The following is a 22,663-nucleotide window of genomic DNA, read 5'->3' on the forward strand; positions in this document are numbered from 1 at the left end:
AAAAAATTAATCACGTTGTGTTTGAAATCTTCTGGTTGTTTGGGATTGATACACTGATGTCTTGTGGGGGTCGCGGCTGCTTTTCAGCAGAACACCAGCACGCTTTTCCACCCTCCGATGCTCTTAAAATGCCTGGGCTGGACCTGCACTTCCCCGATAAGAACATTTGCCCTCCCACTCTTTTTGGCTGCATTTCTCACACATGCAAACACGGCAGCGGTGCAAACCTGGGCTGTATCCTGTCTGAGGAAGCTTTAGGAGGCCTATAGTCCCCCCCCCCCCCCCCCCCCCCGCTTTTTTTTTTTTTTTTTTTATTCTAAGCTGTAAAAATAAAGATGTTTGAAATCAAGTTGGCTGCTCTGGAAACATGTCCTCAAAAACGAGTAAGAAAATTTTGAAAAGAATGTTTTTTTCCCCCCTTTTTAATAAGTGAAGAAAATCTGCCAATGGAAATGGTGGTTTTGGTAAGATTTCTTGAAATAAGTTGTGATATCCTGCCCTTTCAAGACTAAAATAAATCAATAAAGTAGCCATAGACACCAAATATTTTAGTATACTGCTCTGGTATATGGAACAATAATGTTTAAACTATAAGGTTGAATCCAGACTTTCCCTACCCCTCCAGCTTCTCACTAAGCCTACATTCAGCCCTCCAAGCGGAGAGATGTGGAAAAATTAAGACATGACAGAATTTCCTCCCTAATCCCCAACTACTAAAAAACTATATAGTGCTGGAGTATCATGGAAAAACAAAAACTCATTGCTTACATTTAAACATAACAGGCCACACCCACGAGAAGACACGCGTTTCCTCCCCTCCAGGGAAATCCAGCCATAAGATGCTACGGCTCCTCCTTAACCCTTGTGCTATCTTAGATGACCCCACCCTTGCATTGGTGTGTTCTCCCTTCCATGACAAAGGTGGATAAAGGTGGAAAGATTTCATGTAATCCATGGACACCAGTGAAGATCACATATCATTGAAGAAAAAAGGTTCAGAGCACTGTCTAGTGGGTCTAGATGACCCAACTCCCAATGTTAAAGTGCCAAGGATAGCACAAGGGTTAAACACTTTTGGACACCACTACAGCTCCAAATGCCTCTAATATTGTAGCAATACGGAGGGGCCAGAGGGATAGGGGAGCAATTTGGATTTGGCCTCAGAGTATCACTCAAAACAGATTTTAGATAAAGTATTCAAGATAAGATGTAACGTTAATTGATCCAATGATGGGGAAAGTGCTTAATATTGAGTCATGCATTTACTATGCAATATATTAATATCAATGTGTTGTGATTACTATTATAAGTAATGCATTTTATATATATATATATATATATATATATATATATATATATATATATATATATATATATATATATATATATATATATTACTAATAAATGTTTTTATGATATCTGCATTTATCATACATTTATACACTTTCTATTTCTCATTAAATGCTACAACAGTCAAACTCCTTTTTTCCATCCATCCATTCATCCTTTTGAACCCGCTGAATCGCTTTCGGGGTCATTGGAGCCAAGTTACACATTTGAAGATGAATTCATCTTCAAATGTGTAACATAAATGTTATGTGAATTATGAGCCTAATAAAACTTCCAATTCCTTAAACCCCATATAAGATATTCACTATTCACATAAAAAATGTCTGATTAAAAATATCATGTTAGGATTTTTGCCTTAACAAAAAATGTTAGATCTTAATAAAAAGATACTAGTAAGTTATTTTAGTCTTAAACTGAGTGTAATAAGATATTTTACATAGAAACTACATGGTAAGATTTTGTGTTTTTGCAGCGTTGTCTAATTGCTGTTGTGGGAAGGAAGCAAGTTTTTTAAGTAAAAATGTTCTAGATTTATTCACACAAACCTGTCTATCTCTGAAGGTTTTACTCAGATTTGCAACAGATTCCCTGCAAACTTGACTTTCATGTTCTATTAAAGCAGAACATCAGTGAGGCTGCACCTTCCCATTTTTCTTCTGATAACATCTCGTTTCTGCTGAGCGCTGCGTCGGTTGCCTGCAGTGTGCCGAGATGGATTGGGCCTGTCTTAAAAATGGGAAGGAAAGGTACCTTTTTTACTATTTTTATTTACTTTCTTCTTTTTTCTTGCCATGCTTGGGAATATCGATTTGCTTGTAACTGCCTTCTTACAGCCGTCTGCAGTCGGTTATCTGAAGTGACTCCTCGTGACTGCAGATCTCGCTGAGTTTAATATGTATTTTAATAGCTCGTGTGTGACAAGGTTGTCTGGGGATGTCAAAAGTCCTAAATCCAGTCATTGACACCAAAATGTCCTGCAGCAGATGGAGGATGACAGGATCTAAAGATTTCTTACTCAACCGAAGTGAGACAAACGTGTAAGGCTTTGTTCAGACAGGTTTATACATCTGTACTGTTCACTATAGGATTCCCTTCAGCTGAAATGAAGTAAAATGTTTTGAGCTTTCTGAGATCGCTTGCCCAGATTAGAATTCAATAGTGTGAAGCTGTTATTGTGAAGCTGCAGTAAAGGATTAAACTGAGCATTTTGGTGGGAGATTATGTTTTGTATTGGGTCATTACTGAGAACGCCAGTTAAACTTTAACCCACTTAAATCTGGATGACTTCTTAAAACTGTAATGTGGTCATGTACTGCTTTCTTTCTATTATTTTATTCTGCTTTTACATTTTAACACCTATTAATAGCTTATCCTTTTTTTAAATGACAAATGCACTTTTATTTAATCAAAATTTGCTGTTTTAGTGATCGAGTGATTATGTATTTTTATCTATCATTTACTATTTTTAGTTGTTGATTTCAATGACTTGAGCGGACTGACCGCACTAACCACACTAATCGAACCTAATGTATGCTAATCTAATCTAATCTATCTGCAATAACCTGTTGCAACTTGACTATTTGACAGGACATGTCTACATTTTGATCTGTTCTCATCAAGCTGTTTGCTTATTGTAGATCGGTTCATCCCAGTCTTGTTCAAGTCTACAATCTTCTCCCTGGTGTCCTTCGACAGCACTTTGGTATTGGTCATGGTGGAGAGGTTGCATTCTGGCAGTTTAAGGGTGTTGACAGGTATTTAACTGGTTCAAACAGACATTAATACAAGTAACAAGTGGAGAACACAAGAGCTTCGTAAAGAAAAAGTAACAGGTCTCTGGTAACAGGTAACAGGAGCTAAATACTCATCTTCTGCATCGTTAAAGAAAGAAATTGAATAAATGCTGTTAAGAAATTCTAAGTTTTTTTCCCCCCACATATGAACTGTGGCAGTAGTTTCAACAGTTATGCTAAATATTAAATGGTCACAAAATCCACAAAAGCCCTGACAAGTGGCAACGGGCTTTGTAGGAGCACTGAAGCAATTAAAGACTTGATCTGTTTACCAAGTAATGAGAAGCAATCAGAAGGTTACTTTCTGGAGTCCAAACATGCCCAAAAAGAGACGGTTTTCACAAAGACAGAAAACAAATTAGCGAAAGGTTGAGACCTCCAATATTTGGATATGTAGCATTAAAACATTGAATGAGGTGATGAGAAAAGGTATTTTCTCCATCTATGCTCCTTTACTAAAGATTTGAAGTTCATCTACACACAATAAGTTTAAACCTAAAAACTCACTGACCTTATCTACCAGCTAATATGGACAATCACTGGTACAGTAAGGCTCTTGTAGTGTGTGCCAGTACTTAAATAAAATTGTGAGCAATTTATCTACAGAAAGACTAAAGAATTCACACAAGAAAGAAAAATTCCTTAAAAGCTACTGGCTTTCGATTGGCACTGAATTTCGGCCTTTTTTAATTATTTTTGAAATATTGTAGAGATTCCTTTTTAAATCAATTTCAAGCATTTGTAAATCACAAGTAACAGCAAAAACAACACAAAAAATTTACAATTAAAGTGCAGACCATAAAACAATGATTCCATTTATCTACCGGTAGATACACATTCACATAATTTTAGACCAGGGGTGGGCAAATTGACTCATGGGCCACAAAGGGTTCTAAAATTTGACAGAAGGGCTGAACCAGGACCAGATGTGTGGGGAGTTTTGATAATCCACCTCAGATGAGAAAGAAATTACATGGAATCTGGATGTAAACATGCTTTAAGGAGCTTGGAGCTTTTATTTCAAAACTGTGGCTTTTGTTCTCATTTTAGTGCCAGTTGCACCAATGCTAACGTGTAGAAATGCTGCATTCGGGTGGGGTTGGAATTTAAAAAGAAATTCCTGTCCGAATCAGAAAACACAAATGAACGTCAGAAAGCAACAAATTTTCATGTTCAGACATCACGTGAATGTAACTTTCTACACATAAACAATGTATTTGACAATGTATTTGTAGTGCACCATCTATGGAAGACACAAGAAATACAGGGAAAATAAAACATTAAGGATTATCAATATGATTCATTCCGGTCTGATGGGCCGGTTTAAACCGGCCGCAGTTTGCCCACCCCTGTTTTAGACAGTTTTTTTTTGTTTTTGTTTTTTAATTAACAATTGAATAAGCTGAATAAGTACGGAAGAGGATTAGGGCCATGGAGAAAGAAAAAAAAACTAAGGGAGTTGGAGAAAGAGAAAGGGGAAAAAAAAAACTCATAAGACATTAAATTAATTTGGAGAAAATAACGTTAAAAAAGGAAAGAAAAAAAGCAGCACAAGACAAATAGCCCAGAAAATTGTTTGAAGTATGATATTTAAAACCTGTAACACGTTTCCTGTTCGTGTTTTGAGATTAGAAACCAGAAACAAGACCTTTTTATGCAATGATGGAGCAATCGAAGCACTTAAATATATGTGACTGGCTGATCCATGGTCTTTACAGGTTAAACATTTTACATTTAGGCACATGGAAACATCAGGAGTGAATATCTCTGACGAAAAAAAGGGAAAAAAAACCTGCTGAGAAGATGAGGAACACAAAGAAAACGGGCCTCTGCCCTTAGATTGTCCCACTGGAAACATGTGGATCTTCACCTGCACCTGCAGTCTTTGTATCTATCATTTGCATTGGTGATTTTGAGCTAAACTTAAGGCAGCTCTCCTCATGTCAGCCTGTTGAAGTGGCCTTCTCCCATTATGCAGCTTCTCCAGCCAAACATCACAGTGTTGGCACTAAGCAACTGTGTTTTTAAGGAGCATTTCTGTAAATCTGTAAGAACTTGTATTGTTAGCAGTGTTGCAGAATAATTGTGAACTGCCTCCTTGTTTCATTGCTAGAGCTCCTTGTTTGGACCCAAGGCAACACTGAGAGCAGTCAAGCCCATGGCCCTGGCAACAGTGAGACGAATGGGCAAGAAAAGCTCTTCTGGGATACTGCTGCAACGAAAAAGGTTAAAGAAAAGAAATTCTGTGTGCTTTCTTGGGATTTATCTCATTTTCCTCTCAGAGCCAGGTTGTATTTTCCCATCCTATGCCACAAGCAAGAAAGTTTGTGATTTTTGCTTTTAAAAGGAATAAAAAGAATGAATGCCGGCTCTATGAGGTGTGTAGAAAATTGCACCAACAATCAAAGTGTCTCGTAAAAGGTGTATTTGTTACAATAATTGCTCCAATCAAACGCCTCACTTAAAGCAAACAGATAGAATCTTTGGATGGAAACGCATTTTGGGCGTCTGACCTATTTTTACTTTGAATTTGGGTGTTTTCAAGTTTTTGCAAGCATTTGACTTTATTTTCATGTTGTGAAGGCGGAGAAGGAACTTCTAGGTGAAATATTCTAAGAAAATGGGATTTTATTTATCAGTTATGGCTTTGGGATTCTTTTTTTTTGGAGTTGCATTGCTGTTGCATTCTTTTATTTTTGTTTTTCTGTTCTGCAAATTAAAAATTTCAAGTTTAATCTAGATAACAGTTGGACGGTGATGTTATGGACACACTGGTCATGTGACACGCGTTCAAGAATGCGCTAAACAGTGGTATTTAAACGCTTTTAGCATATGACGTTCACACTGGACAAGCAGGGAGGGGCTTCTCCTTTTTTCCTTTTTCTACTGTTTACAAGAGAATGTCCGCCTCAATCAACCAATCAATCTATCAATCATATAGCACCTTTCCTATAAAAGCATAACACAAAGTGCTTTATGTTAAAACAAAACAAAATTACTATAAAAATAAGCACGGAAATTAAAATAGGCCCCCCCTCCCCATACCTAGCCCCCACCCCCCACCCACACACACACACTCCTTTCACGCCTCCCACCCCTAACTGATGGGGTTGGACAATGAGAAATAGGCTGAGCACGAAAACAAGATTTTTGTTAATGGAAACCCTAATAATAGTTGGGACCTCCCTCTCTGTGAATAGCTGCATCGCCAGCCAAATGCAGCATCACAGGCGGGGACCAGCCTCACCACAGCTAAGTGGCAATGCAGGTCCCCATTCAAAGCTGCAGCGGCTGAACAGCAGCTGACCCAGCGGGATGGGATCCGATTGAGGAAGCACCGGAAATAAAAATAAGAATGAAAGAGTAAACATACTGACTACAGTTGGAAGAGGCTTAATATGAAACATGAAGGCGGAGCAAATCTTGCGAATCTTGCTCCAGGCTCCGAGTCCCTGATTGGTCAAAGTTTGACCTGGTTTAACTTGCAACGCAAGATAAATGGCCTTGAGTTTTGTACATAAAGGCCTGATAATGTTCGTAGAAATTTGCATAGTTATGTGTGAAGCACGAAATGCGTGTTCATGTGCATGATGATTATAAATGGCTGCTTAAATTCTTAAATGTGTGTAAATAGCTTGCAAACATTTTTAAATGAAGAGATTGTGTGATGTGGTGTGATGGTGTTTTTTGCATGCTTAATTGCGATTGAAAGTGTGATGAAAATAAGAAAATGTGTGCTGTTGTGCTTTTTTTTGATCTGGTGGTCTCCTCTGTTTCTGTAAATCTCTGCTTAAAAGAGAAAAACATTGAACTTTGACAATTTCAATTATTTTGCTTTCACTCATTCTACTTTTATGTTCTTACTTTAGTAGGGACTACAGGTGGAAATTTGCTAAATTTGATGTGACTTGGCACAACACAGCCAAGGGTGGTGCGAACATAGCTTGATGTTTAACTTAAGAGTCAAAAATGTGTCTAAATCAGCAAAATGGTAGAATGAGGACAAAGAAGGCAAAGAAAAGGGCTTAAAAGTCTGATGTTTTCATTACGACGCCCAAGAGTTTGTGTTTTGTTGTGTGACTGTATATTCAAAGACAATGTGAATTTTTATTCAAGTCCAAACTAATAGTGAAATCCTTTTTCAAAAGGAGAACAAGGTCCAAGTTATGAGTACAGACTGGAGACCAAACCAATTATCGAAGGTTTGCAGCAACAATTTGATTCAGAAAACTTTGTAGTAAAAGTCACTATTTTATCCTCTTTCACTAATATCCCTACGAGCTTTATGAAAGCATTTTTTTTCCTTTTAAAGGAACTCCCTGAATGTCCTGGCAGTATGTTCCTCACATTCTCATTACAATGAAAGAGAGAGAGAAAAAAAGGAAAAACATCAAAGGTTCAGCATGCCACTGAAATTACTATTCCAGTTTGGTTTCCAATATCAAAATAACTTTGAAGTTTCATGTTGCTCTTTTGTAAATCTCACAAAAGAACTGACAAAGCGTGCGCTTTAAGATCCGCTGGTCTTCATTGGGTATGTACAGGTGCGGGTGACCTTGTCCAGCTTTCAGTTAATTGGATGACCCGTTGCTTTGAATAAAGGCTGCTGATCAGTGAGTCCTGAGGAGTGGTAGCATCTCAGAGTTCAGTGAAATGCTAAGATACCAAACAATAAGGAGATGGTGGCTGTGATACTGTCAGGTCCAATGACTGTTTATTCTCTATAAAACATAAAGATGAGCTAATCTGCGATCTGTTGTCCTGTTTCTACATTCTAGTTTGTGACCACTTTCACACCACTTGTGTGTCCTCTTCGGCTTTACAGTCAGTCAGAATAAATTGTTCAATAGTACTTGCAGAGTAGGATTTGGACAAGCTGTCTTAGCCACATAACAAGGCGGTCTTGTGCTACTTTACTGACCCTTTTTTTAACACCCTCTTCATTTTTCATCCCGTCTTTAATTTTTCATGCCTAAAACCTCACGCTTTAATTGTTAAAAAGATGCTGGCACTCCCTTAAGCAGAACAGTGTGTGACCTCTGCTGAGTCTATTTGATGTAGACAAGTGCCTCAAGGACAAAAGGTTTTGCTTTTCTACAGACTTTGTGTTCCCACGCTTCTCTGTGCTTCCTTAACCATGTGTACCCCACTTTCTGGATTCTTCACTGTACAGATGCCCTTTTAGCATCTCCCATTTTCCTTTTGCTTCACAATATTTATATTTAATTGGTAAAAGCTGCTCAAAATTGTTAGTTTGCAAAGGGGGTACAAAAGAACTCCAACTCTAAACGTGCTTGAAATATAACAAATGGAAAACCTGAACTGCTCAAGATGCAGATTGTATCTCTGTGTCAAGAAGTATCAGATTAGCAGACACCTTAAGGGGAGGCCATAGCCTCAGGTTCTTCTGCAATACTGCTGGTCCCAGTGGTCCAGCTCCCTGAATGCTCGGGGTTATACAACATCCTGATAAAGTTCCTATATTTGCTCACTGCTCCATTGGTGCAAATCCTACTTCTGCTATGTACACACCGGAAATGTTATGCTCATTCAGGAACGCGGGTTCAGGAACGCGGGTTCAGGAACGCGCTTTCAGCATACAGTGTTCACACAGGACTGTTGCTTCCTTATACTAGAGCATGAACTCACAGTTGGAAGAGGCTTGGTGCGAAATGTCAAAGTGGTGCAAATCTCGCTAATCTTGCTCCAGGCTTTTTCTTTTACAGCTCTGTTCTGAAATATTCAAGACTTTCCAACAGTTGGCACTTCTGTAAAATTTAAAAGGATTCTATCCGTTTGTTGGTTCCAAGTCTCAGAAAGGCCAAAGTTTAAGTGGTTTAACTGTCAACGCAGTGGTCACAGATTTTGTACGTAGAGCTGAAAAACAGACTTACAAATCTGCGTAGCGATGTGTGAACCCAAGTGTTGCAAATGTGGAAGCCTGAAACTCGTGTTTACGCATGTTTACATAGATTTGTCAGTGGTAGTGGTCACTTGAACACGTTGCCAAGGACGGTGTGAATGTGGCAGTAAGGTATCCTTTAGATAGATAATCTGAATTGCTCCCCATATACCCTGAAAGCTTCTCCCTATTCCTCAAATTGTAGGGGCATTTGGAAGGATAGGGTTGTCCAAAATAGTTTTTTTAAGGGCAAACCCTCACGGCGGAAGGATGCAGAGCCCTCCTCCGCGAGGGTGATCTGCATTGTGATGTGCCGCGGATTAGAAGCACATTGTATGTAATGACTTTTTGTTTTGGCACAAACTTTTTAAAGTTTTAAAATGATGTTATGTATTCCTGAGCACTAGCAGCTCTGTGCTAACTTAGTTGACCGGCGACTTTTGATGACGTCAATGATTTGGAGTGACGTCTGATTTTGAATACACTATTTTTCCATAGGGCTCCGTTTGGAAGGCTATATGTAGGGGTAGAGGGGAGCCGTTGGGGAAGAATTTAGATTGGGCCGCAGGCAGGCAATGAAGGGTCTATTTTCGAACTTTCTACTTCTAGTACTTTCGAACTTTCCTTTCATATACAATGCTCACCGAACTAGAAGAGGCATTAACTGCATTCACAGTCACTGTAGAACTTGCTTGTAACACGCAACACGTTAGCCATGTGAGAATATTTACAACGTGTAACTCCCAACCTTGTTAGAAACACGTAAAACCAAACAGTCTGACAGCCACACCTTAGCGATGTTAACTTATTTACAATAACACCCAACCTTGTTTGCAACTCATAAAAAAGCATACTGACATTCTGACAGAACGCCGTGTTCCTCTCAAAAGACATCAGTAGGCATAACCAGAATTCATCCATATAAAAGGCCCTCCAGATTGCAAGCTGCACTGTTTTAAAAAAAGAAATTGTGGCTTTTATGTGCACCTTATAGTGCAGAAGATATCAAATAAATGTCCGTAGAGATTACTCTTATTTTAGTAGTAATATAAAAAAAAAAGAAAAGTCAGAGGTGACTGGCTTTAAAGCAGCTTCAGAGTTTTTCACTGAAGATATGTTGACATTTATCAAAGCCTTGAAAAAAAAAAGGTTGAAGCTTCCTTTTTTTAAACCCCCAGTGACAAAAGATTGTGCAAATCTTTTTTTTTTTTTTCCACAGCTCACATCTTATTTTAAAAAGTGTTTAAGCTTGTTAAGCTTGACTTGTAGAGTTTGCTTAATTCTATTTGCAGTTACTGCAGCGAAACCCCCTAAACAACATGCTGCAGAGATCTAATAGACACTGAGGAGCAGAGTGAGGAAAAAGAAAAGAAAAAGTTTTCCTCCACTATAACTCTGATATCCAGGTTGAAACACAAGATAAAAGAAGATTTCTGTGTCACAAGCTGTGCTGTCAGTTCTTTGGTCCAAGGCTTGGTGTGTCAGTTTCAGCAGTCAGGCCTGTCTTCACACAAACAGAAAGAACAGAGCTGGATGTAAGGAAGTCAACACCTTTTGCTTGTTTCCTTTCCTGGTGCCTGACTTTTCAAACGGCGGTCTATTCTTCCTCACCTTGTCTCATCTTCATCATCTCCCAGTTAGAAAAAGTGATGCTCTGCAGAGACACCTCCCTGCTGTCAAAGTATATCTCAACCAAATTTAATTCCGGTGACACACCAGGGCCATAATTTCCCATAATTACTTACAAACCATTGTGTCTTGTGGTTAACTAATGAAATCAACAAACAGAAAGTATAAAGCTAGAAGCCAAGGGATGGTTTATGGCAATCATTGATGAGGGAAAATTAAGGTAATGTGCAGCATTACTCTGAAGAGCTAAAATTAAACAAGAACACTTACTGCCAAGTGTGTGAGGAGCTGCTGGCAGTGCATCCATGTCTGTGGAGGAAAAGATAAGGCTGCTGTGTTTTAAGAACGTTTCCTCAGGCCAGTAGTGGCCTGAACGAACACCCACCGTTTCTTTTTGCCTAATTGAAGTCCTGATATGTCAGAAATCACTGATGGATTTTCAGCACAAAATAAAAATGAAAAAAAGTGTTTCCTGACCGATGTTTGAAGATTTAGCAGCAAGGTAGCTGTTGGGAAGAATTTAATGGTCTGTATGATTGGACAGTCTTTGGACTGCTTATCCGATCAGCAGTTACACCACAGCAAACATAATAGGAGCCGATAAGTAAAGGCAAAATGTCACATTTGAACCAGCAGTCAAATCGGCTGGAGGCAGGAAGCAGAGTGGTGGAACGGCGGGAAAATGTCTCACAAACAAGCTTTCCAGCCAGGTGGAGACATGTTTGGGTGAACATTCAAATATCTGAGCTTTGTGTTTCAGCTGTGCAACCTGTTCATCAGGCTATGTGAGGATTTTTGGGGGTATTTTTGTGCATGAAGTTGTAGAAAAGTCAACAACAAAAGCGAAGGAAGCGATGTTAAATGTCAAAACCTTGCAGAATATGTGTTTATTGAAAAGTAAAAGAAAAAGGTGGAGAAAACCGAAATTTGTTCCAAAAATTGCACTTTTTCAGTTTACTGACTGAAATCATGTTTTGTTGATTGAGCTGCTGCAGCAAAGTCCTTTAATAATAAAAAATTAAAATTATTATTTGATTATTTTTTTTCACGAGTTGTCCATACTTCTAAAAAATAACATGGTTGTGACTGCTTTTGTGTTTCTAATCGCTTCTTATATTGTGGCAAACTGTTTTACTGCAGATGTGCTCTCAAAAAGACAGGAATTTAAAAAAAAAAATTAGTTTTAAACTTTTTTGTGACGAGCTCTTTTCCTTCCCAAGATAAAATAAATAAAATAAAAAAAACAAGTTTAAATTTGATAATTTTTTTGGACAAATCCTTCTTAGAAACAACTCAGAAAATAAAAGAACCAAAACAGTTCATGGAAACTGAGTGCTTAAATGAAAACACATGTTGAACAGACTTTGCTGCTTTCTTTAATCAAAATTAAGAAACACACTGTTAATTATGTAAGGGATAATGCCCGTTGAGGTGTCCATGATCAGAAATTAACGGACGACACGGAAGCCTGATTAGTATAAAACAACTTGTCTTTTCTATTGTCTTGCTGTTGTGATAATCTTTGTAATAAGGTATGACAACCTATGTTTTTTGTTTTTTGTTTTTACTTCATTTGTTTAAAAAATGTTAACAACTGGAATACCAACTGGAATTTAGGCCAGTGCAGAAATGTAGAACTTTGGGCTTTGTGACTGGAACTTTTTTTAAAATGTTTAATATCACTTTTTTAATCCACACCCAGCAGCCAATCGGAATCGAGTTTTCACCCAGACCATTTTAAAAAAAGTAGTAACAGGTTGATGTTCGAAGCACATTTACTCTTTCACTTGATGAGAGAGCTATTTTTCAAAATCTAGCATTTCAATGGGCCACATCAGTGGCCACACTGAGGTGATTTGCAGGAAACGAATACTAACTAACTGATGCATAGATTTTAATTCTGGAATATGAGGTGCTTTCAACATTTCAGGAAGAGAACAAAGAGAAAATCTTTAAAAAAAAAAAAGTAAATTTAGTGTTCTTTGACAGGCACACCTCATGATGTGTTTCTTGTGCACCCCAGACCTGTACAGCCAGTGCTCTGGGAGATGGGAGATGTCCAGACTCCTTAATTGGAAAAACATTTATAAATGTGTGTGATGTGGTTAATATGACCGGGACATATTGATATCTAAATTCGCAGAAAAATAAAAGAACAGCAGTTTTCACTGGGTCTTTTAATGTTTTTTTTCATGTTTTTGCTTTCAGTAATGGGAATTTTTAAAATTCACATATTTTTATTTTATTTTCTAGAAATCATCTTAATTTATGCACATATGCATTGAAGGAATTTTATTTTTTTCATACTTTTTTGTTTTTTTCTAAGCTCAAATTAACAACTTTCCTTTTTGAATAAAAACTAACATAAAAATAAATGTGTTTTTATTTAAACATATAAAAAAAGCCATATGAAAGTAACTAATGCAAATCAGTTTTCTGATGGCAGGTGCTATTATTTTGGAACTCGAGAACTTTTGGCTTAAGCTAGCCGTGAGTGTCGTCTCAGATGTCCGGCTGTCACTAAAGATCTTTTCAGGAAACCTGCTTGCCGGAAAAGAATCTGTCAACGGTAATCAGGAACAGTATATTTCCTGAGGGGTAAAGTCTTGTCACTAACCAAAGTAGATTTTTTTGGGGGCTGATTTTTCTCCTGGCAGGCCAATTGGGACCCCTGCCGCCCAAGATGCTGCTGGAATTTGTCTCACCAATATTGACATAGCCTTTCTGATCTTTGAGGTCGTCTTTCTGAGGCCAAAGGGACAATGTCTTTTAGCATTCCAGTTTCTCTGGATAAGGCTGATAAGGATGAGGTAAGAGTGTGCATGCTTTCTGTCTTATTGTAGAAGGGTTGCACCATAACCAATGCAGTTATGCTGATATATACTCTTAAACTACTTTAATGTTACTCTGTTTACCTCCAAAGAAAAAAATGAATTATTTTTGTAGATGTCTATATTACCAAGACAAGTCACCTAAGATGTTTTAGGACATTTTTTACTTGATTGCTCATATTTTTTTTCTTAATTAACTATACTGACTGAGCATGGGAGATGTGAGATTCCTGCACTTTTTGGAATTCTTTCATGTAATTTCATTGATCCCCAAGGCTTTCTGCTGGCTGCAGACAGACCTGCAGATCAAACCAAACATCTACCTCTAAAGTTATTCTGTTCAATGAGATTCAAAAACAAGCACACTTTGAATTTGCCACACATATGATGACTTCAAGACAAATTTTAACATGTGAGAGAGATAAAATAGTTTGAAATTAAATTTTCTATTTCTAAAGGCCTGTAGTTTCAAACAAAAGGTATATTGTACAATTTAGAGATGGTATGATTAAAAAACATGCAGTAATTTAGCCTACATGTAATTTTAAAGCTTTTTGACTTGAAAAGACAGAGAACTAACTCTGCTGACATTATACATGTGTTAATGTGCATGCTCAATTATTAGTATTTATTTTTTGCATCTTTTCCTCTCTTTTCCTGCATACTCAATAATTAACTAGATCTCATAAAGAAAAGAGACAACAAAGACGAGGAGAATTATCTGGATGACAACTTGGTAAGATAATTCCCAGTTCTACTCTTTTGAAAATATTGATTGGACAAAAAAACATTTCAAAATGCCTTTTTAGTGGACTCTTTGACTGGTAGAAATTGATTGGCTATGTTATGAGGAAAGTTTTTTGAATAACCTTATTTTTTGTGCTCTACTAAGAAACAACACTTTCTAGTAATACTTTGAAATATTTAGCTTTAGCTCTGCTGTTTTTTTCAAAAAGGCCCTTTGCAGATCCTGCTTTCATTACAGTTCTTGTATTTAACTATTTCAAAACAGGTTTTTGTCCGTTGACCCACTTAACATTGATTTTTGAATCAATCAAGCACAAAAGAGACAGCTAATTAAAGTCATGAGGCGCTGGTGTTTGTGAAGACAACTTGCCAAAGCACCAACACTTCACTTTCAGGTGGTCTGATACAAACGATCTGTCACAAAGATCCATGACTTGCTACAATATCCGGGGTGGCATATTTGAGAAATACACAAATTATGCAGTCTGACAAACACTTTTATAAAATTTCAATTAAAAAGGTAAATATTGGCAAACAGAGCACAGTTTGAATGATTTTTCATGTGGAAAAAATACAAATTAAAGTTATTTTTTATAAACTATCATCAGAACACAGTGGATTCATAAATATTCTTAGTAAAATGTTCTTATTTATTAGGTTTTTACTTCTGTATATCGGTGACATCATATTTGCAATATCTGCATGTTGCATAGAGAATTCAAATGTCTGGAATTTTTGTATGAAGGGAACCTTTAATCGTCACATTTCTGATGTCAAGTTCATGAAATAGTATGAGAAGAAGCTTCTAAAGAGTCGACATGAAAAAAAATCATACCGATTTTTTTCTCTTTTGAGCTTTTGGTATAAACAGGCGTCTTTATTCCCTGAGTGATGGTCCTCCTGAAAGAGGCTAGAAAAGCAGTCGTTACCAACGTTACAGACTGAGGGGGCATTCGACTTTACCGCTCCTTCAGTCCTGTGTTTCCACTATACATCAATTAGAACGTGTCCAGTTATGAACACATGATGCTCCTCTGACCCCCTCACAGCACCAAGTACAAACATGTGCAGCCAAGACTGGCAGACGGATAACCCCTCATCTTGGCGTCGGAGGCCTTTGTCAGGTTGAATGTATGTATTTTTGACACATGCTGACAAATCCGTTAATGCTCTGTAAGGAGGCAGGAGGACTTCTGACCTGATCTCTGTCAGTGGTGGGCTGAATGGTTCTCAGATCTACACACCTCTTCATGTCCCAAAGGTTCTTGTCTTCCAAAGTGTTTTAAACTGAAGTGTTAGCAGAAAAAATAAAAATTCAGAGCTGCTGGATTCTGCATCTCAATGGCACAAAAGCAAGAATGGGAAAAATGTTACTTCTTTTGTTTGTTTTTTCTTTTTTTAAACATTTACTTTGTCCCAACAACTAAATGATAATTTTTCAGAGTGATTATGCTGTCTCAGTATCTGATATTTGAATATTATAACAGATAAAAAAAATGTGCATTAAATAGTTCATAGTTTTTTGTCAGTTAGGCTCTGGGCAGATATTAGCTTTATCCTAGTGGAATAAGCTCTAATCATAGATAGATATACCTCAGAGCCTGGACACTGATGGTGGTTGTCTTGGAGAAGAATGGGGCGTAGGTAAGGCCAGCAAAACCGGATAAACGTCTTTAAATTTAAAAGCAGAAGTATGATTGTGATTGGCTGAGAAACGAAGGATAGTGGTTTCGAGTGAAAGCTTAATTGACGAGAGGCAAGTAGAGTGACGCAAGAACCCAGCTTATGTCGAAGTGAGGTAGATCTTTATTGAAATTGCGTCAAACTTCACTTCAAAACGACATTATTTAAGTTGAAGTAAGAGTACTCATTCAGAAAATGTTTTTAATATGTTGAAAGTCTAAAAAAGTGAATTTTGAAAGACTATTCAAGTGCGAAGTGACAGCTTGATGATATCTTATATAATGACAAAAATAAGTGGAATCTTGCAAAAAATAAAAAAATGCATAAATGTTGTTTTACTCCACCACAAATCACTGCAGCAAAAAGCAGTTTTGTTTTGTTTCTAAGATGTATTGCAGGGGTGGGCAATTCCAGGCCTCGAGGGCCGGTGTGTCTGCATGATTTCCAGATACTCTTGCCCTACTCATGGCTGATTACCTGGTTCAGGTGTGTCCAGCCAATCAGAACATGCCAAAGCAGGGTATGCTGGAAAACATGCAGGACTGCGGCCCTCAGTGCCCACCTCTGATGTATTGTATCATTGATATTTTGTTACCGACACATGGATGAGATCATCATGGTAGCACATTTAAAGCTAAACTATTTTGGCAAGATTTTTAAGGGAAAGTCCTAAGACTAGCCCTTGCCAAAAATGACCTTTTTCTCCAGTTATCTGCACATACTAATATTTTGCCAGTGTAACATCCCTAAATCCATCCATCCGCTTTCTCCTTTTCAGGGTCTCTGGGCTGCTAGAGCCTAAACTGGCTACTGTTGGCCAAAGGCAGGGTACACCCTGGACAGGTCTTCAGCCTATCGCATGGCTAAATGCTAAACCTTAACATTGAATCCATAGTATTCATTTCTCATTTGTTGTTGGGGGATGTAACGAAACTTGCGTTTCTCAATGGATGTTGTTTACACATGTTGTACAAACCAGATATGTGGGATAAATTCCTTGAAATCAAAGGGTTTGATAGAACTTTTCTTTGATCGGATGAAAAAAAAACTGACCAGATTACTTGAGTAATCTGATTGTAACTTGATCACTTGAACCATGCCCAGCACTGTCTGGTGAAGCCAAAAGTAGATCAAAGACTCTATTTGTCAGAGCAGGTTTGTGCTGAGCAGACCTTTGTCTCCAAATATTAGCTTTCTCGTGTGCATTGAAGTCTTCGCCTCTCCTTGTGTTCTCATGAGGTTGACGATTTGTGAGTTTTAGAGCGATGGAAAGGCTTGGAAATGTGGCTTTTTGATCTGACAAGTTTGAATTTACTCTGATGTTCCTACAGAGGACACATGACAAGAGGGACCTAAAGAAGTTTAGATGTTTTTCCAACTTAGTTTTCTTTTGATCTTCTTCGGTCTTGAGGATGCAAAAGTTGATATTTCTATTAAATTATGTTTTTTTTTTGCAAGATCCTAGGTTAGGATTTTACCACCAAAAAAAAAAAAAAAAAAAAAAAAGAAACCGGCTATTTGGTTGCGTTGTAACTTTAACAAATTTTTAGTCATTCTGTGATGCTTTGAGCTCTTTGATCAGAAACCTACTTCTGATAAAAAAAAGTCTTACACAGGTGTGTGCACATAACACAGCTATTTTAGATTCTAACTGATGCCTCCCTGGTTCTTATGGGATGTAGAGGAGATCCAGCAAAGCTGATGAGGGTCACCGGAATCTCTTGGATCTCTTGTGTTGAAAGAAATTTGCAAACCAAGTGAGGCGGGAGGCAGATTTCATAGTTCTTAACATCTGTGATGATGAAACTAGGATGGGATTGTCCTCACTGCCTTGTGCTGGTCGTCCGTCAGAACGTGACTTGAAAGCTTGAGAGTCAATGGCTTTGGGGGCTAAAAACGCACCATTTACCTGTCTACTCTGTTTCTATTGAGCAATGGTAGTGCTTTTTAATTTTATGCTTTTCTGAAAAAAAAAATGTAGCAATTATGCTCGTGCAGCTATGCAGCAGATATGACCAAAATGAAGAATAACTGAGTAATGGTGTGTGCTATCTCCATCAGGAACAATTAGACTTTGTAACAGGCAGTTGCTGCAGATCAAAGACACTTGATTAACTGATCTTCAGCAGGTTTGACCATTTATGAAAGGTTTTCATCTCTAGAATAGGCCTTCTATACAGTTCGCTTTGAAACAGTATAGAAGGCTTGTAGCAGCCATAATAATGGTAGTTGCAAAAAGTACCTTAAAGGTCTGTTCCAAGCCACGTTCATACCTTCCTCTGCAACAAACGGTCAAGCAGCCACTTCCAATGAAAAGTCTACGTAAACACACGTTTTAGGCTTCTGGGTTCAAAATTCTTGTGTTCATGTGTAGCTACGCAACCTTTTATGACATTTTTTGAGCTTTACTGACAAAATGAGCGGCCATTGAAGATGCGTTGAAAGCTAAACCAAATTAGAATTTGACTAATCGGGAACTACGTTTTGGTAATGATGTATGGATGGCGTCCCCTTTAATTCATGGCAGAATATTCATGGCAACCGTTTGAAAGTTTATCATGGAGGACAAATTTATAATTGCGGTTTGTAAATTATGACACCAAGTTTTTCATATATCAGAATACAACTGCAATAGAAAAAGCTGGGGGCAATTGGATTCTACACCAATGCTGTCGGGCTTATTTTTGATAGTAAAACATGACAAAAGATGATGATGCACCAAAATCAAATTAATAAAGCATGTCATCTTTTACTTGGCTTTTTTGCCATTTTATTTCCGTAAATCTGAATCAAAAAAACTGTTACATCAGATCTGTACCTTATTTGGCAATAGGTGTATTTTATTTTCAATGGAACATCTTGTGCTGCTATCTAAAATAAAAAGTTAAAATTATTATAAATTCAAAAATATATCACTTTTTCACTGGATTTATTCATCACCATCATTTTATTAATGTAAATATTTAAAAGCTACATTTTATAAATGAATGACTTATTGGCCACAAAAATAAAGCAAAGAAAAGTGTTTTTTTCTACACAGTAAAGTGGGACTTTGGGGCTCTCTGGTTTTGATTAGTAAGAAACTGGACCAATTGGCTCTTCAAAGGTTGAAGGTTGCAGACCCCTGATCCAGACCATCTGCAGCTACACTGAAAACATCCCAGCAAGTGCAGTCAAAGCTATTCAGTGTGTCAGTTTCTGTACTAGACCAGCATCTGACAGTTTCAGGTTTAACTCTTAAGTTGAACTGTTTCACTGATTTGGCACATTTTACAATGGAAGCTTGACATAAAGCATTATTTAAAATGATCACAGACTTGTGACACAGACTCACTCTTGGCAGGTTATGGTAAAAGGTGTATGCTTGTATAGTGTTTTTCTACCTTCTTCCAAGGCCTAAAGCGCTTTACAGTCACAGACACCAGACAAACAGTGTGTGTGAATGGGCGAATTCACCCATTCACACACCCATTCACACCCTGATGGCGGTTCTGCTGCCGAAAACAGGCGCCAACCTACCGCCAGAGCCAAGGTGGGGTTCAGTGCCCAAGGACACTTCGACACATGGGAGGGCAAGGCGGGAATCGAACCTCCAATTGGAGGTCGACTGCCCTACCGCTGCACCACCACGGCCGCTAGTAGAAAAAGAAAAACAAGCCCCTCCCTGCTTGTCCAGTGTGAACGCACACAAGAACCCGCATTTAACACGTTCATGAACGCGGATCAAATGGTTTGTGTGTGGGTAACTTCAGGCCGCACAGTGAGCCCTGATTCATTTGTTAAAAAGCCCTAATGTCACTACGATTATGTAATAGGACAGTGATGCAGAGAACAGCTGTTAATATACATCTCAATAGCTGCAATAGAAGCATAGATGTCCAATAAATGTCCTTTCCTTTCTACATTTGAATGATTTGTGAATCTGAAAACAATCCCAAACAATTCAACCCTCCCAAAAAAAAACAACTCTAAAAGATCGTCTTTACCTCTCCCCAACGATCATTTCCACACACAAAATAAATGTGATGAAAAGAGGCACTTGTGACCTTATTTATGGAAGTGGTCAATCTGATAAAGAATGGAAGTTCTCTTACAAAAAGGTGGGGCGGCCGTGGTGCAGCGGTAGGGCGGTCGACCCATGATCGTAAGATTGCAGGTTCGATTCACGCCTTGCATGCCCATGAGTCGAAGTGTCCTTGGGCAAGACACTGAACCCCACCTTGCCTCTGGTGGTAGGCGGGCGCCTGTGTTTGGCAGCGGAGCGGCCACCAGTGTGTAAATGTGTGAGTGAATGTGTGTGTGACTGGGTGAATGGGTCCGTGACTGTAAAGCGCTTTGTCCTTGTAGGAAGAAAGGCGCTATATAAGTATACGCCATTTACAAAAAGGTAGTAGGTTGGCATGGCACAAGGGTGGTGGTGGTGGTGGGGTCTAAGACTGGATGACTAATACAGACTGAATGCTGCCTCAACAGTCTGGTAGCAAAAATATGTTTATGAGAGACTATTGGAGCCTCTTTTAACCCACGTTCAGAAAAATACGTTTTCACTTACAGGAGCAAAGTGTATTTAGTCAAGTTTTAGTAAAGTTTGCTGTTCTTATTGTGCTGTTTGTTATTCATTGCAGAATATGTGTATGCCTTATGCATTAACCTTGTATATCTTTTTTACGTTTTACTGAACTCTTTAAAAAAAATAAAGAAGAAGTATCAGTAGTTTGATCAATATAATTTATATAACCATTAAAATTGTTTGTCAACATATTCTCCAGGCAACTTTTCCAATTGATGCCTTTGTTCAGTTACCAGATTCTGGAATCTTCCTGTAGTAAATACAGCTGTCTGAAGTATTCAACAAGGATAAGACCTCTTTGTGTTGCACAGTTCACGTTTATGTAAGTGTTCCATAGTCAGTCATCCATAGTACAAGGATGACTGCACAATGGTCCGACCCCTCTTTAACCTTCAAATTCTTCTCAAACGGGAGGAAAACGAAATGGAAGGTGGGTGCACATTTCTGATTTTCAGAAGTCTCACATTTCCAATGCGGACTAAGAAAAGAAAAATGCTACTTGGAGCAATCATTTACAACAGCTAAACAGTATGTTTGGGTTTTGCACAAAGCTTACCTGGATTCTGGGAAGATGGCATTGTTCACTTTGAAGCATAGTGGTCATAGAACACATTCGGCTCTCTGCTGAGTGATCATTCTATACAGAGTTGCTGAGCTCACTTGTGTAATTAGCTTGTAAGACAGCAAATGCAAACACCCAATTAAAACCGAGTGTGATTTCCTAGAATCAAAATCAATGCAGATCTGTCTGTGATATAGGAAGCAGTGACACCTGAGATTGGAAAATCTTTCTGACCTTAGATGTAGTTCTCTTCTCTGCACACTAAAAATACTAGATCAAGAAAACTATTGTGGTGTCACAGGGCAGTAACCTACGGTACTTCAGAAATAGAAAGCAACACAACTTTTACATTTTTTTACTTCACAGCGCTCAACAGAATGCATTTTATTTATGATATTGAAACATAACGAGGTGGCAAGTCTCAAAGAAAACATCAAAAGATGCACAACTGTTTTCTAGGCAAATGAACAAAGCTGTTTAAAAAAACATTTGGAATTTCTTTGTGCTTGATCTAAAAAGAAAAGCAAAAATTGCATCTATGACAATTGATATTCATTGTACTGTGTTTGTTTTTACATTTATTCACAGAAAATGAGTTTTTGCAGGGAGCTGTTCCCAAGCTTAACTCTTGGGACAGATTGTCATTTTCATCAACAAAATATAAACCAAATTTAAGAAATGAAAGTTCAACAAATGCTTGAATTCAGTCTTGATAAGCTGCTTCTGCATTTAGAAGAAATTTAAAGAGGTTCAATACTGGTGATTGTACATGCTTTTTTTTATTCGATAAGCTTCTTATTGCATTTTTTTGTGTATTTTTGATCAGAAAAATATTTGAAACTTTCTTGTTTAGTTATATATATATATATATATATATATATATATATATATATATATATATATATATATATATAAATAAAATCACTTTCAAAGGATTATGGAATGCCAATGAAATTTGTTTGACTGAAAAAACGAAAGTTTAGAGGACGTAAAGTGAATTCAGAAACTAAAACATAATACCAAGAATAGAATAGTAATTTCCAGAAATTGAATTGTAATGCTAAAAAACTATAATAAAACAATGAAACAGAAAAAGTTGGTACTAAGGGACATCGCTGATTGGATGATGACGTTTGTCCATCATTTCAACTACCGGTTATGGTCATTTAGCATAAAGCGACACTAGATATTCTTCCTACTAATTCTTAAGTATGCGGACATTGAAGACACATTTGAAAAAACTCAAACGTCAAAAATTAACCAATTGGAATTTTGTTTTGATTGAAAAATTCAATGTTTTTTTATATTTGTTTTGCCTTTTCAATTACAGTTGCAATTTCTATTGATATGTTTTTGCATTGAGTGATTTATTGGTGTGAATTGCACTTCAGGGCCACTGTTGAAATGTGTTTAAATATTTAAGTTGTAATGAAAGCTTCTTATATTGTACACCACACAAATGGAATCAACTCTTTATACAGTACAGCCCAAAAGTTTGGACACCCCTTCTCATTCAAATGAATGGGAAAGTGTGTCCAAACTTTTGGGCTGTACTGTATGTTGCTTCATGTCTTTTTAGATGTGCAAATCAAGATG

General features: G+C 37.6%; 1 long non-coding RNA gene across 1 annotated transcript; it reads left to right on the forward strand.

Moving 5' to 3' along the window:
* The first annotated feature begins 13,099 nt into the window (after positions 1-13,099).
* Positions 13,100-14,248, forward strand: LOC110016196. Its single transcript, XR_002874404.1, has 3 exons — positions 13,100-13,243; positions 13,332-13,484; positions 14,186-14,248. It is a non-coding gene; the product is annotated as an uncharacterized LOC110016196 (long non-coding RNA).
* Positions 14,249-22,663: the final 8,415 nt, after the last annotated feature.

Source organism: Oryzias latipes, chromosome 13 (genome assembly GCF_002234675.1).
Source record: "Oryzias latipes chromosome 13, ASM223467v1".
Lineage (NCBI taxonomy): Eukaryota > Metazoa > Chordata > Actinopteri > Beloniformes > Adrianichthyidae > Oryzias > Oryzias latipes.